This window comes from Leguminivora glycinivorella, chromosome 20 (genome assembly GCF_023078275.1).
Source record: "Leguminivora glycinivorella isolate SPB_JAAS2020 chromosome 20, LegGlyc_1.1, whole genome shotgun sequence".
Lineage (NCBI taxonomy): Eukaryota > Metazoa > Arthropoda > Insecta > Lepidoptera > Tortricidae > Leguminivora > Leguminivora glycinivorella.
This window is the reverse complement of record NC_062990.1, coordinates 7493471-7506152: the sequence shown is the minus strand read 5'-3', so window position 1 is coordinate 7506152 and position 12682 is coordinate 7493471. Positions and strand designations below refer to the sequence as shown.

General features: G+C 39.5%; 1 protein-coding gene and 1 non-coding gene across 2 annotated transcripts in view; one reads left to right on the top strand and one right to left on the bottom strand.

The window, feature by feature from the left end:
- LOC125237003 (B-cell receptor CD22-like) overlaps positions 1-12682 on the bottom strand; it is a 440892-nt gene that overhangs the window by 299591 nt on the left and 128619 nt on the right. The gene's annotated exons all lie outside the window — the stretch shown is intronic.
- Positions 11845-11931, top strand: Trnas-gcu. The gene is given in 2 exon segments: positions 11845-11881; positions 11896-11931. It is a non-coding gene; the product is annotated as a tRNA-Ser (tRNA).

The following is a 12682-nucleotide window of genomic DNA, read 5'->3' as shown; positions in this document are numbered from 1 at the left end:
GACCTTTAAGAGTAAACAAAGGGGGGCTCGGGAGGCGAAGCCCCCCGCATAAAAGAAAGATTAACGTAATATTTAAAATAAGTTGGGTTAGCGTTTTCTTGTGACCTTTCAGAGCAAACAAAGGGGGCTCGGGGGCGAAGCCCCCGCATAAAAGAAAGATCAACGTTGTATTTAAATAAGTTGGGTTAAGGTTTTCTTGTGATCCTTAAGAGTAAAGAAAAGGCCCCCGCATGAAAGAAAGATCAACGTAGTATTTAGAATAAGTTGGGTTAGCGTTTTCTTGTGACCTTTAAGAGCAAACAAAGGGGGGGCTCGGGGGGCGAAGCCCCCCGCATGAAAGAAAGATCAACGTAGTATTTAAGATAAGTTGGGTTAGCGTTTTCTTGTGACCTTTAAGAGCAAACAAAGGGGGGCTCGGGGGGCGAAGCCCCCGCATGAAAGAAAGATCAACCTAGTATTTAGAATAAGTTGGGTTAGCGTTTTCTTGTGACCTTTAAGAGCAAACAAAGGGGGGGCTCGGGGGCGAAGCCCCCGCATGAAAGAAAGATCAACGTAGTATTTAAGATAAGTTGGGTTAGCGTTTTCTTGTGACCTTTAAGAGCAAACAAAGGGGGCTCGGGGGCGAAGCCCCCGCATGAAAGAAAGATCAACGTTGTATTTAGAATAAGTTGGGTTAGCGTTTTCTTGTGACCTTTAAGAGCAAACAAAGGGGGGCTCGGGGGGCGAAGCCCCCCGCATGAAAGAAAGATCAACGTAGTATTTAAGATAAGTTGGGTTAGCGTTTTCTTGTGACCTTTAAGAGTAAACAAAGGGGGGGCTCGGGGGCGAAGCCCCCGCATAAAAGAAAGATTAACGTAGTATTTAAAATAAGTTGGGTTAGCGTTTTCTTGTGACCTTTAAGAGCAAACAAAGGGGGCTCGGGGGCGAAGCCCCCGCATGAAAGAAACATCAACGTAGTATTTAAGATAAGTTGGGTTAGCGTTTTCTTGTGACCTTTAAGAGTAAACAAAGGGGGCTCGGGGGCGAAGCCCCCGCATAAAAGAAAGATCAACGTTGTATTTTAAATAAGTTGGGTTAGCGTTTTCTTGTGACCTTTAAGAGCAAACAAAGGGGGCTCGGGGGCGAAGCCCCCGCATGAAAGAAAGATCAACGTAGTATTTAAAATAAGTTGGGTTAGGGTTTTCTTGTGATCCTTAAGAGTAACGAAAAGGGGGCTCGGGGGCGAAGCCCCAGCATAAAAGAAAGATTAACGTAGTATTTAAAATAAGTTGGGTTAGCGTTTTCTTGTGACCTTTAAGAGCAAACAAAGGGGGGCTCGGGGGCGAAGCCCCCGCATGAATGAAATATCAACGTTGTATTTTAAATAAGTTGGTTTAGGGTTTTCTTGTGACCCTTAAGAGTAACGAAAAGGGGGCTCGGGGGCAAAGCCCCCGCATAAAAGAAAGATCAACGTAGTATTTAAAATAAGTTGGGTTAGGGTTTTCTTGTGACCTTTAAGAGCAAACAAAGGGGGGCTCGGGGGCGAAGCCCCCGCATGAAAGAAAGATCAACGTAGTATTTAAGATAAGTTGGGTTAGTGTTTTCTTGTGACCTTTAAGAGCAAACAAAAAGGGGGCTCGGGGGCGAAGCCCCCGCATGAAAGAAAGATCAACGTTGTATTTAGAATAAGTTGGGTTAGCGTTTTCTTGTGACCTTTAAGAGCAAACAAAGGGGGCTCGGGGGCGAAGCCCCCGCATGAAAGAAAGATCAACGTAGTATTTAAGATAAGTTGGGTTAGCGTTTTCTTGTGACATTTAAGAGCAAACAAAGGGGGGCTCGGGGGGCGAAGCCCCCCGCATGAAAGAAAAATCAACGTAGTATTTAAGATAAGTTAGGTTAGCGTTTTCTTGTGACCTTTAAGAGCAAACAAAGGGGGGCTCGGGGGCGAAGCCCCGCATGAAAGAAAGATCAACGTAGTATTTAAGATAAGTTGGGTTAGCGTTTTCTTGTGACATATAAGAGCAAACAAAGGGGGGCTCGGGGGGCGAAGCCCCCGCATGAAAGAAAGATCAACGTAGTATTTAAGATAAGTTGGGTTAGCGTTTTCTTGTGACCTTTAAGAGCAAACAAAGGGGGCTCGGGGGCGAAGCCCCCGCATGAAAGAAAGATCAACGTAGTATTTAAGATAAGTTGGGTTAGCGTTTTCTTGTGACATTTAAGAGCAAACAAAGGGGGCTCGGGGGCGAAGCCCCCGCATGAAAGAAAAATCAACGTAGTATTTAAGATAAGTTAGGTTAGCGTTTTCTTGTGACCTTTAAGAGCAAACAAAGGGGGGCTCGGGGGCGAAGCCCCCGCATGAAAGAAAGATCAACGTAGTATTTAAGATAAGTTGGGTTAGCGTTTTCTTGTGACATATAAGAGCAAACAAAGGGGGCTCGGGGGCGAAGCCCCCGCATGAAAGAAAGATCAACGTTGTATTTAAAATAAGTTGGTTTAGGGTTTTCTTGTGTTCCTTAAGAGTAAAGAAAAGGGGGCTCGGAGGGCGAAGCCCCCGCATGAAAGAAAGATCAACGTAGTATTTAAGATAAGTTGGGTTAGCGTTTTCTTGTGACCTTTAAGAGTAAACAAAGGGGGGGCTCGGGGGCGAAGCCCCCGCATAAAAGAAAGATTAACGTAGTATTTAAAATAAGTTGGGTTAGCGTTTTCTTGTGACCTTTAAGAGCAAACAAAGGGGGCTCGGGGGCGAAGCCCCCGCATGAAAGAAAGATCAACGTAGTATTTAAGATAAGTTGGGTTAGCGTTTTCTTGTGACCTTTAAGAGTAAACAAAGGGGGCTCGGGGGCGAAGCCCCCGCATAAAAGAAAGATCAACGTTGTATTTTAAATAAGTTGGGTTAGCGTTTTCTTGTGACCTTTAAGAGCAAACAAAGGGGGCTCGGGGTGCGAAGCCCCCGCATGAAAGAAAGATCAACGTAGTATTTAAAATAAGTTGGGTTAGGGTTTTCTTGTGATCCTTAAGAGTAACGAAAAGGGGGCTCGGGGGCGAAGCCCCAGCATAAAAGAAAGATTAACGTAGTATTTAAAATAAGTTGGGTTAGCGTTTTCTTGTGACCTTTAAGAGCAAACAAAGGGGGGCTCGGGGGGCGAAGCCCCCCGCATGAAAGAAATATCAACGTTGTATTTTAAATAAGTTGGTTTAGGGTTTTCTTGTGACCCTTAAGAGTAACGAAAAGGGGGCTCGGGGGCAAAGCCCCCGCATAAAAGAAAGATCAACGTAGTATTTAAAATAAGTTGGGTTAGGGTTTTCTTGTGACCTTTAAGAGCAAACAAAGGGGGGCTCGGGGGCGAAGCCCCCCGCATGAAATAAAGATCAACGTAGTATTTAAGATAAGTTGGGTTAGTGTTTTCTTGTGACCTTTAAGAGCAAACAAAGGGGGCTCGGGGGCGAAGCCCCCGCATAAAAGAAAGATAAACGTTGTATTTAAAATAAGTTGGGTTAGGGTTTTCTTGTTACCCTTAAGAGTAACGAAAAGGGGGGCTCGGGGGGCGAAGCCCCCCGCATAAAAGAAAAATTAACGTAGTATTTAAAATAAGTTGGGTTAGCGTTTTCTTGTGACCTTTCAGAGCAAACAAAGGGGGGTTCGGGGGGCAAAGCCCCCCGCATAAAATAAAGATCAACGTTGTATTTAAAATAAGTTGGGTAATGGTTTTCCTGTGACCCTTAAGTGCAAATAAAGGGGGGCTCGGCAAAAAAGAAATACTTAAATTTTGTTTGAATTAGTTGAAATGTGACAATATTTTCTAATCGAGTCAAACAAAATCCCACTAGCTGAGAGCTTCAAAACAATGTATGGCGAAAGTATGTCTCTCTAATGTCTTCAAAAAGTCCGCGATGGCACATGTCTATATTGTCTATCTTTTACGGATAACTTATTAGGTATAAACATTTTTATGATAATACCGTAATAAGAAGGTAGCCGCTAGTTATTATTAAGTAGCAATTAGCAATAAGTACACGTTAAGCCACAAATGGCATGTAAAATCCGCCTACTTGAAATAATTTTATGTATAAATGTTAAAAGGTATTTATTTCATTATTAACACTTTCGAAACCGGGCTTCTACGCGGCGCTACGACATTTTCGCTACATACGGGGAAACCCATGTAATCGGCTACGCTTCTACGAGCGGTGTGCCCGACAGTCGGGTTCTTGGTAGCGAAAGTGTTAATGACTAAAAAGTATAAAATAAATTAATAGTTTAAAAAACACTATAAAACACGCTTTTATAAATGCACGTAAAAGCCAAAAATAAATTATGGATCGTTCAAGTTGTCTCTATTTGTGAGCTGAAGTTTAAAAACTATGTGCTTTTAATTATAATATTTGATTGTAAAAGCGTGGGGCGCTGGAACAGTAAAGACTTTCTTGTAAACAAATACTAATTCGAACTTCCTGGCGAATGAAGTTGCATAAGAACATAACGTTTACATATGCCGCCTAAGGGTTACCAAAGAGAACCAAAGATATCTCGTCCACGAACAAGAACTCTGCATCCTGTCACTGTAGACACTTTCCCCTTTTGTACTTTGATTACCGGAAAAAAGCGGCGTTCTAAGTGTCGGTGACTGTCGACTCTCCTCGCTACTAGCGCATATTTTGTCTGAGTTCGACAAACTGGTACCTAATTTGAACACTGACTTTTAATTGATTTGACTGTTTAATGTAGAACCTACTAGTCATGCTGCAACTCCAGTTAGCGCGTCAATCTGTGTAACCTCCTTCCCGTAACATAGCATAATTTGATTTATCAGCAAGTTATACTTATATATTCTGTGGTTATACAAAAAGTCTTTCCTGTTCCAGCGCCCCACGCTTTTACAATCAAATATTATAATTAAAAGCACATAGTTTTTAAACTTCAGCTCACAAATAGAGACAACTTGAACGATCCATAATTTATTTTTGGCTTTTACGTGCATTTATAAAAGCGTGTTTTATAGTGTTTTTTAAACTATTAATTTATTTGTTAAAAAGTTTATTTAATAACTCAATAACCGTAAGAATCATAGTGCATAGACTGCCATCTCTCGACACAAGCTTAAAACTTTTGAACCTCAGTTTTGACAATTTGGCCCATATTCTTGGCTTGATATGTGTTAAAATGTCAAATATTAATATTATCGCCATATAGCCGAGTGTTCCCCAAAGGTGTATCGCCATCTAGATCACCGTACCTTTTTCGGTGTAGTTTTGAGGTACGTTTTTTTCTTAAACTTACGGAGTTAGGTACATATCTTTGCTTTATACGAATTACCTGTACAGCGACCTTATGTCTAAGCGCCAACGTGGTACCTTTTACAAGAAAACGTCACATTTCATTGACATTTTGTAAGTAATTATTTTAATTTCCTCGCTACAAGCATTTTGTTTAAGAATTGATTGGTCAGTAAATATTGGATGACATAACCTAGATTAGTCACTTTAATCGTATATAATTACATTCGTCAATTCATTCAGTCTGAATTAAATATTCAATAGAATATCCAATGAAGTGTGTAACTATTTCTTTTTATTTGATTCGGATCTAGAAACCAAAGGTCACAGACGTATTCATATTATATTTAAAGGTAAAGACACCTGCCAGCGTATCATGCTTCCAATTTTATCACTTATCCACGTGGATAAGACGTCTGTCACTCTCAGGGACCGTCCACACTATAGGAACGACGCGCAAGGGACGTCCCTTGGCGCGCCCCAGGCGACACGTCGCTTGGCGTGCGCCGCGCCGCCTGGGGGCGCGTCTTACGTCCTTCCTATACAAAATGTACTGAGGAGACGTTTTTTAAATTACATTCAGGTGGCGTGGCGCTAACGTCCGGTCCGCGTCGGCGGAAATGCGTCTCTTGAGTGTGGACGGTCCCTCACACTGACATACTTGTCAAAGCGTGACACAGACGTCTTATCCACGTGGATAAGTGATACAATTGGAAGCATGATACGCCGGGTGAGTTATCTGCGTCATTTGTTGTCTTTGAAGATATCTTAGAAACGCAACATCTGTATTAAAGTGGATTCTTGAGCATTGTGAGGGTTTCAAGGCACGAAGGTTAAATAAACTTTTCCACCGTGAGAAGAAACATTTTTCAGCACACCAACACAAATGAAATGCTAATTAAACGTCAAAGTAAATCAAATTCGTCAATTTATTAATTATTTATGGTATGGTACCTAATCGATTACCAAAACGATACTAAGAGGCCTTCTAGACTGTTCCTTTCATTACTCTTGTGCGCTCTTTATTTCTAAAATCTAAAAGCAAACATTCAAATATATCACACACAGGATCAGACACTAAATAATCCACGCCGAGACATATTTGTACCAGCCACCGTGGAGCAAAAATTAATAATTGACCACAATGGCGGCCAAATATGGACGTGATAAATGTCGGCCGCCGGGCTGTATGTTTACAAGCTACGGCCATTTATTATGTTTATGTGTATATGTGGCTTTCCTGTTGATAAGGGCCCCTTTTTTGGTTCAAGTGCAAGGTAATTTTTATCTGAAATAACAACAGAAATTCGTCCAGAGCCGGTGAAGTACGAGTAATTAAATCAATAATGAATAAATTATTAATATAATATATTGTAAGTAGGACATTCTTACACAGATTGATTAAGTCGCACGGTAAGCTCAAGAAGGCTTGTGTTGTGGTTACTAAGACAACAATATACATACATAATACAAATATACATACAAATACTATATGTTACAGAGAAATCATTCATGACAGAAACAAATATCTGTGCTCATCACACAAATAAATGCCCTTACCGAGATTCGAACCCAGGACCGCGGATTAGTAAGTATAAGCAGTGAATTTAAATAGATATCATACACGAAAGAAAAAACGACAGGGCCCACTGGTGGCCGAGCCGGGAAACGAACCCGGGTCTTCAGCTTACGCGGCTAACGTCCTCACCACTAGACCACCCGCCCGCCGTGGTACCCGACGAAATTTCTCTAGTGTATGTTATCCCTGATAAGGCTAGGCGCCTTTGACCAACTCTAAGGGCGAGCAATTAGTGCTTGCACCTCCTATACGAATCCTTTGCAGGATTACGATAAAATATTCAAATCGAAAAATATTCAATAAAATAATTTGATTTGTTCCCTAATTGTAAGTATAAGCAGTGGTTGAACATTGATCCAATCGGGCGATTCTTCGGGTCGAGTTGCTACGTAGCAATTATTAAGCTTGGTAACTTGACGTCTTTTTGCGCGGAATTCCCTTAGAAAAGGTAATTACTTAATTTTTGACAACCCTAGTAGAAAGGGATAGTGTGTCAGAAAATGACAACCCTAATCCGCCGTCAAACTTCAGTTTTGTAGGAAGTGTCCGTTCTCTACGCCAGTAGATAAGTAATTATTTAGTTCTGTGGCATAAGGGCCCTTTTGACATGTCCCATCACAATATATTTACCGGCTACAGCCATTTATTATGACTAACATACATAGTTTTGTGTAGATCTGTATTGGGTTGTATATCGATGATTTATTTCATGTTAAAAGTTCTTTGGGAATTGGTAGTAAATTATTTGAATGCAAATTTGATGGGAAAAGTTTAAAAACCGGCCAAGAGTGTGTCGGGCCACGCTCAGTGTAGGGTTCCGTAGTTTTCCGTATTTTTCTCAAAAACTACTGAACCTATCAAGTTAAAAACAATTTTCCTAGAAAGTCTTTATAAAGTTCTACTTTTGTGATTTTTTCATATTTTTTAAACATATGGTTTAAAAGTTAGAGGGGGGACACACTTTTTTTTTCTTTAGGAGCGATTATTTCCGAAAATATGAATATTATCACAAAACGACTTCAGTAAACCCTTATTCATTTTTAAATACCTATCCAACAATATATCACACGTTAGGATTGCAATGAAAAAAAAATGACTCCCCACTTTACGTGTAGGGGGGGGTTAATAAAACATTTTTTTCCACTTTTTAATTTTGCACTTTGTTGGTGTGATTGATATTACCAAATTTCAGCTTTCTAGTGCTAACGTTCTCTGAGATTATCCGCGGACGGACGGACTGACGGACTGACGGACGGACAGACCGACGGACGGACGGACAGACAGACATGGCGAAACTATAAGGGTTCCTAGTTGACTACGGAACCCTAAAAATGGCCCTAAATTTTTAATGGTGCTCCCACACTGGTAGTTATAAATGTTATATAACACTACGTGACAGGGACAGCGCTCTGGCATTGACATTACGCTGTCCTTGTCACACAGTGTTATTAACATTTATAACAGCCAGTGTGGAGGCACCATAAGGTCACCTGAGGTAAGTGCGTCACATGGTGTCAATATATGTTTTAATGATATCTTTTATTTATAAAACTGTTCGAAAATGTTATAAATATAACTAGAGAAAGTATAAGGTATTTCAGTATTTTTAAGCTATCAGCAAAGAGTATTCGGATTGCCTGTAACTATGGTACCGCCTGTTGCTACCTATGTTTAATGTCTGCTATTTGTAATCTGTTATCCTTGTGATGCAATAAAGAATATTTACTTACTTACTTACTAATGGTAAGCAATTACCATCGCTCATGGACAGCTGCCAAATTAGTAGGATTTGAGTGCCGGCCTTTTCAAATGCAAGTACGATATTTTTCAATTTAAATAAATAATATTTGCTCGGTTCTATTTTATTACATCACGTCTTTAGATAAAAAAAATATAAATACAAAAAAAAAACTTTATTCGCCGGGATTCGCAACCCTGATAACCGCGATGTATCTGCGAACATTAGACCGACCTTTTACGACTGACCGATGCGCAGTCGGCGAAATTAACCATAGTTGGCGTTTTCTAACGCGAAAGAAAAACGCACGGAAACTCGAAAATTCACGTTTTCCGGGATCTAAGGCTAAACTAGATCGATTTTTCACCCCCGAATACCCCCACATAACAAATTTCAGCGAAATCGTTAGAGCGGTTTCCGAGATCGTCGGTATATATATATAAATAAATATACAAGAATTGCTCGTTTAAAGGTATAAGATAAGATTTATGTACCTACAGATATTTCGAAGGGTATCCTTGTCTAAAGCATATTTAAATGAAAGTAAAAGAAGGGATCCTTCCAAGTAAGAGCATGGTTAATAAGCTTGACTGGCACAGTAGAGATTGAAAAATCAGTAACCGAACTCAATATACAGGATCGTCTTCCTGCATTTATGTTTATTTTAACATTTATATACAACGAGATGCTGATGATATCCTGTCATCCCCCATCAGGGACATTTTAACCAACTGTCAACCTTAGAAGTACATACACATACATATATAAAACATACAATCACGCCTGTATCCCATGAAGGGGTAGGCAGAGCACATGAACTACGGAGGTTTCAGTGCCACTCCTACCTTACCTCGTACCTTACTCGTACCTTAGAAGTATTATTTGATTTCTTAACTCCACAGTCAAACTTACCGTAGTTTTGTGGAGCGCTGTGTATTTACACTATATGTTACCTTTTATTGTAATAATTAAACAAATAATAAAAACAGATTACTTCCCAGCGTGATGAAAGTCAAAAAAAAAAACATTTAAAAGTGTTAACTGCTTTTATACCTTACAGTGTCTGTTTGTATACGTTTAGGGTTTAGTTTAATGCATGTTACCAATTACATATAACTTTAATTCTGCATGTTCTATTTACTTAACTTTACTTTTAAATAATAACGATGTATGTATACATAAATTTCAAAATTGTTTGCCATTAGAGCCATGTAATAATGAGAAGAATAAAGATTTTTATCTATCTATCTATCTATCTATCTTTACAAATGTTGACCTTTCGTACTTAAGAAAAAAAACATATTCCAAAAAAAAAACTGTTTTTTAAGGTTTTTTTCATGTTTTTTTTTTCAAGCCAGAAAAAAAACGTTGTTTTTTGCAACCCTAGTCATGCTATTTCAATCAGTGTCAGTACAGAACGTTCCGACAGTGTCTGAACTAGCATGGCAAATACGAACGTTTCCGGAAAAATAAATACGAAGGAAAACCTTTTCGCACTACATCTGTACCTCTTCTCACTTCCTTTCCGTAAATACGTAATAGAATCGTACTGTTTTTATTATCTTGCTGTGGCTTCGTCACAGAAGGGAAGGCGGTAAATGAATTTGCGCGACCTTTCATTTGCTAAGTGTAGGGCTTTTAGTACGTAAAGTATTTGCTACTAGTACTTTTCTACGATACTTATTTGTACTTAAGTAAAAATTGTGGAGAAAAATCTAAATACGTAACTAAGGGCATTTCCGCAGGTAATAAAAGTGCATCGATTTGTCAAACATAACATAACACCTTTACAAGTTATTTGTACATACATACATACATACATACAATCACGTTTGTGTCCCATAAAGGGGTAGGCAGAGCACATGAAACTACTAAAGCTTCAGTGCCACTCTTGGCAAATAAGGGGTTAAAAGAAAACGAAACTGTGGCATTAAAGTTAAGTTATTTGTAGGTAAGTATAATCCATACTAATCCATACTAATATTATAAATGGGAAAGTGTGTGTGTCTGTTTGTTTGTCCGTCCTTCACGGCAAAACGGAGCGACGGATTGTCGTGAATTTTTAAGTGGAGATAGTTGAAGGGATGGAGAGTGACATAGGCTACTTTTTGTCTCTTTCTAACGCGAGCAAAGCCGCGGGCAAAAGCTAGTAATAAATATTTCAAAGGGATGTATCCGGAAAAGCAATATTATTTCCATTTATTTACAACGTACAGAGTTATTTTATATTGATTTTCCTTAGTAATATGTACATATAATTATATTAGTATATTTTGCCCGTGTGGTGACGGGTAAAGAATTTCACCACCCCCTTTCTTCCCGTGGGTGTCGTAGAAGGCGACTGTGGGATATGGGTTAAATTGTGGCGTAGGCGAGAGGCTGGCAACCTGTCACTGCAATGTCACAGTTTCGTTTTCTTTCAACCCCTTATTTGCCAAGAGTGGCACTGAAACCTGAGTAGTTTCATGTGCTCTGCCTACCCCTTCATGGGACACAGGCGTGATTGTATGTATGTGTATTTTTCCTTTTCTTGTAAGTAACCGTTCGGGGGCAATATTCGCTTTCTTCATAGAAGAATTTAATTTTCAGTACGCTACAGATTACTGTAATTCTAAAACATAAATAACACAACAGTATAAATTCGATGATGAAAACAGGTAAAATGAATAAGGGGGATTCATAAAAGTTCACTAAAGTTATCAAGCCGATAAACTTCGTTTGTCCCTTTCTATCACACCAATACGTCAGAAAGGGACAAACGAACTTTATCGGCTTGATAACTTTAGTAAACGTTTATGAATAAGGGGGTATAAATATTTAATTTCTCGTGCTGATGGTAGGAAGGAAGGATTTTTTATTTCTTAAATTTTGAAAGGCGTTCGAAAATCGTTGTTGTTCTTCAGTGTATAGAAAATAATAACAATACTGTTTGTTAATGATTAAAAAAAAATGTTTAAACTTGTTTTAAAATTTATTGCGCAGTTTCCATTTTGAGCTCACCTTGTTACTATCGAGAGCAGGTTAGATAAATTAGAAGCCAAACTGTATGTGACCAAAGATTTATTACTTCGATCTAACTTTGTCTCGCAAAGGCACTAGTCCCACCATAAGCGAGTTATCAATGAGCTATCGGCAATAGAAACGAACAAAAGAACGCTCCCGTGTAAATAAAAAAGTTACGGAAAGAGCGCGAGCAAGTTATAGTTGCAAGTTGTAGATGTCGCTACGGGTCCCATTGACCTTAGTAGTGGAAAATTTCGCTGGCTTGGTTGAAGTCTTGGTGGCTCAGTTGGCAGAGCGCTGGAGCGCTGGAGGCCGGAGGTGGATCCAGAGGCCGTGAGTTCAAGTCTCACCCAAGGCAGAAATTTTCCACTTTTAAATTTATTCTAAGCCTAGTGGCATCGATAGCAGACGTTTCTGCTAATCAGACGTTAAAAAGTTATAGTTCGTCGCCGAGCGATGAGCTATAAAGGTGGGTCTACGCTAGACGAACCGAACACGAGCTAAGCACGAGGAAAGCCGTGCTCGCCTTCGTCGTTCGAGTGTGAACGTACAACGAACCTAAAATCGCCGTCAATAGAATTTATGAACAATGTAAACAAACCTTGTAGTCAAAATGTCCTTAATTTTCATTCTAACTCATCATCAGATACTAGCTAAATGCAGGTGTTATTTAATCAATTCATCTCACATTAAATATGATCTTCAACCTTTAAAATAATAAAATTGTGATAGAATATTGATATTTTAACGAATTGTTTGTTTACATTGTTGACAATTTCTATTGACGGCGATTTTACAACGATCACTTTCCTCAAACGTAGTTTTCCGTAATGTACTCGCGCACGGCACTTGGCGAATATGAACTATATTAATAATATTGCAGCAGCCGCGTCTGTTGCAGCGATGATTATTATATACACTATAGCAATAGTCAGCAAAAAAGGCCAAGACGATGCCGGCTGCGAATTTTGATATAAGTAACTCAATTAATTGCATGGAAGCATCTTCGGTCCACTTTTCCATGATGCTCGGCTCAAGCAACCGACGTCTGTCACTCAACACGTCCACGAGCGCACTGCGAGCGCGAAGCAAATCCCTTTGTGTTCGTC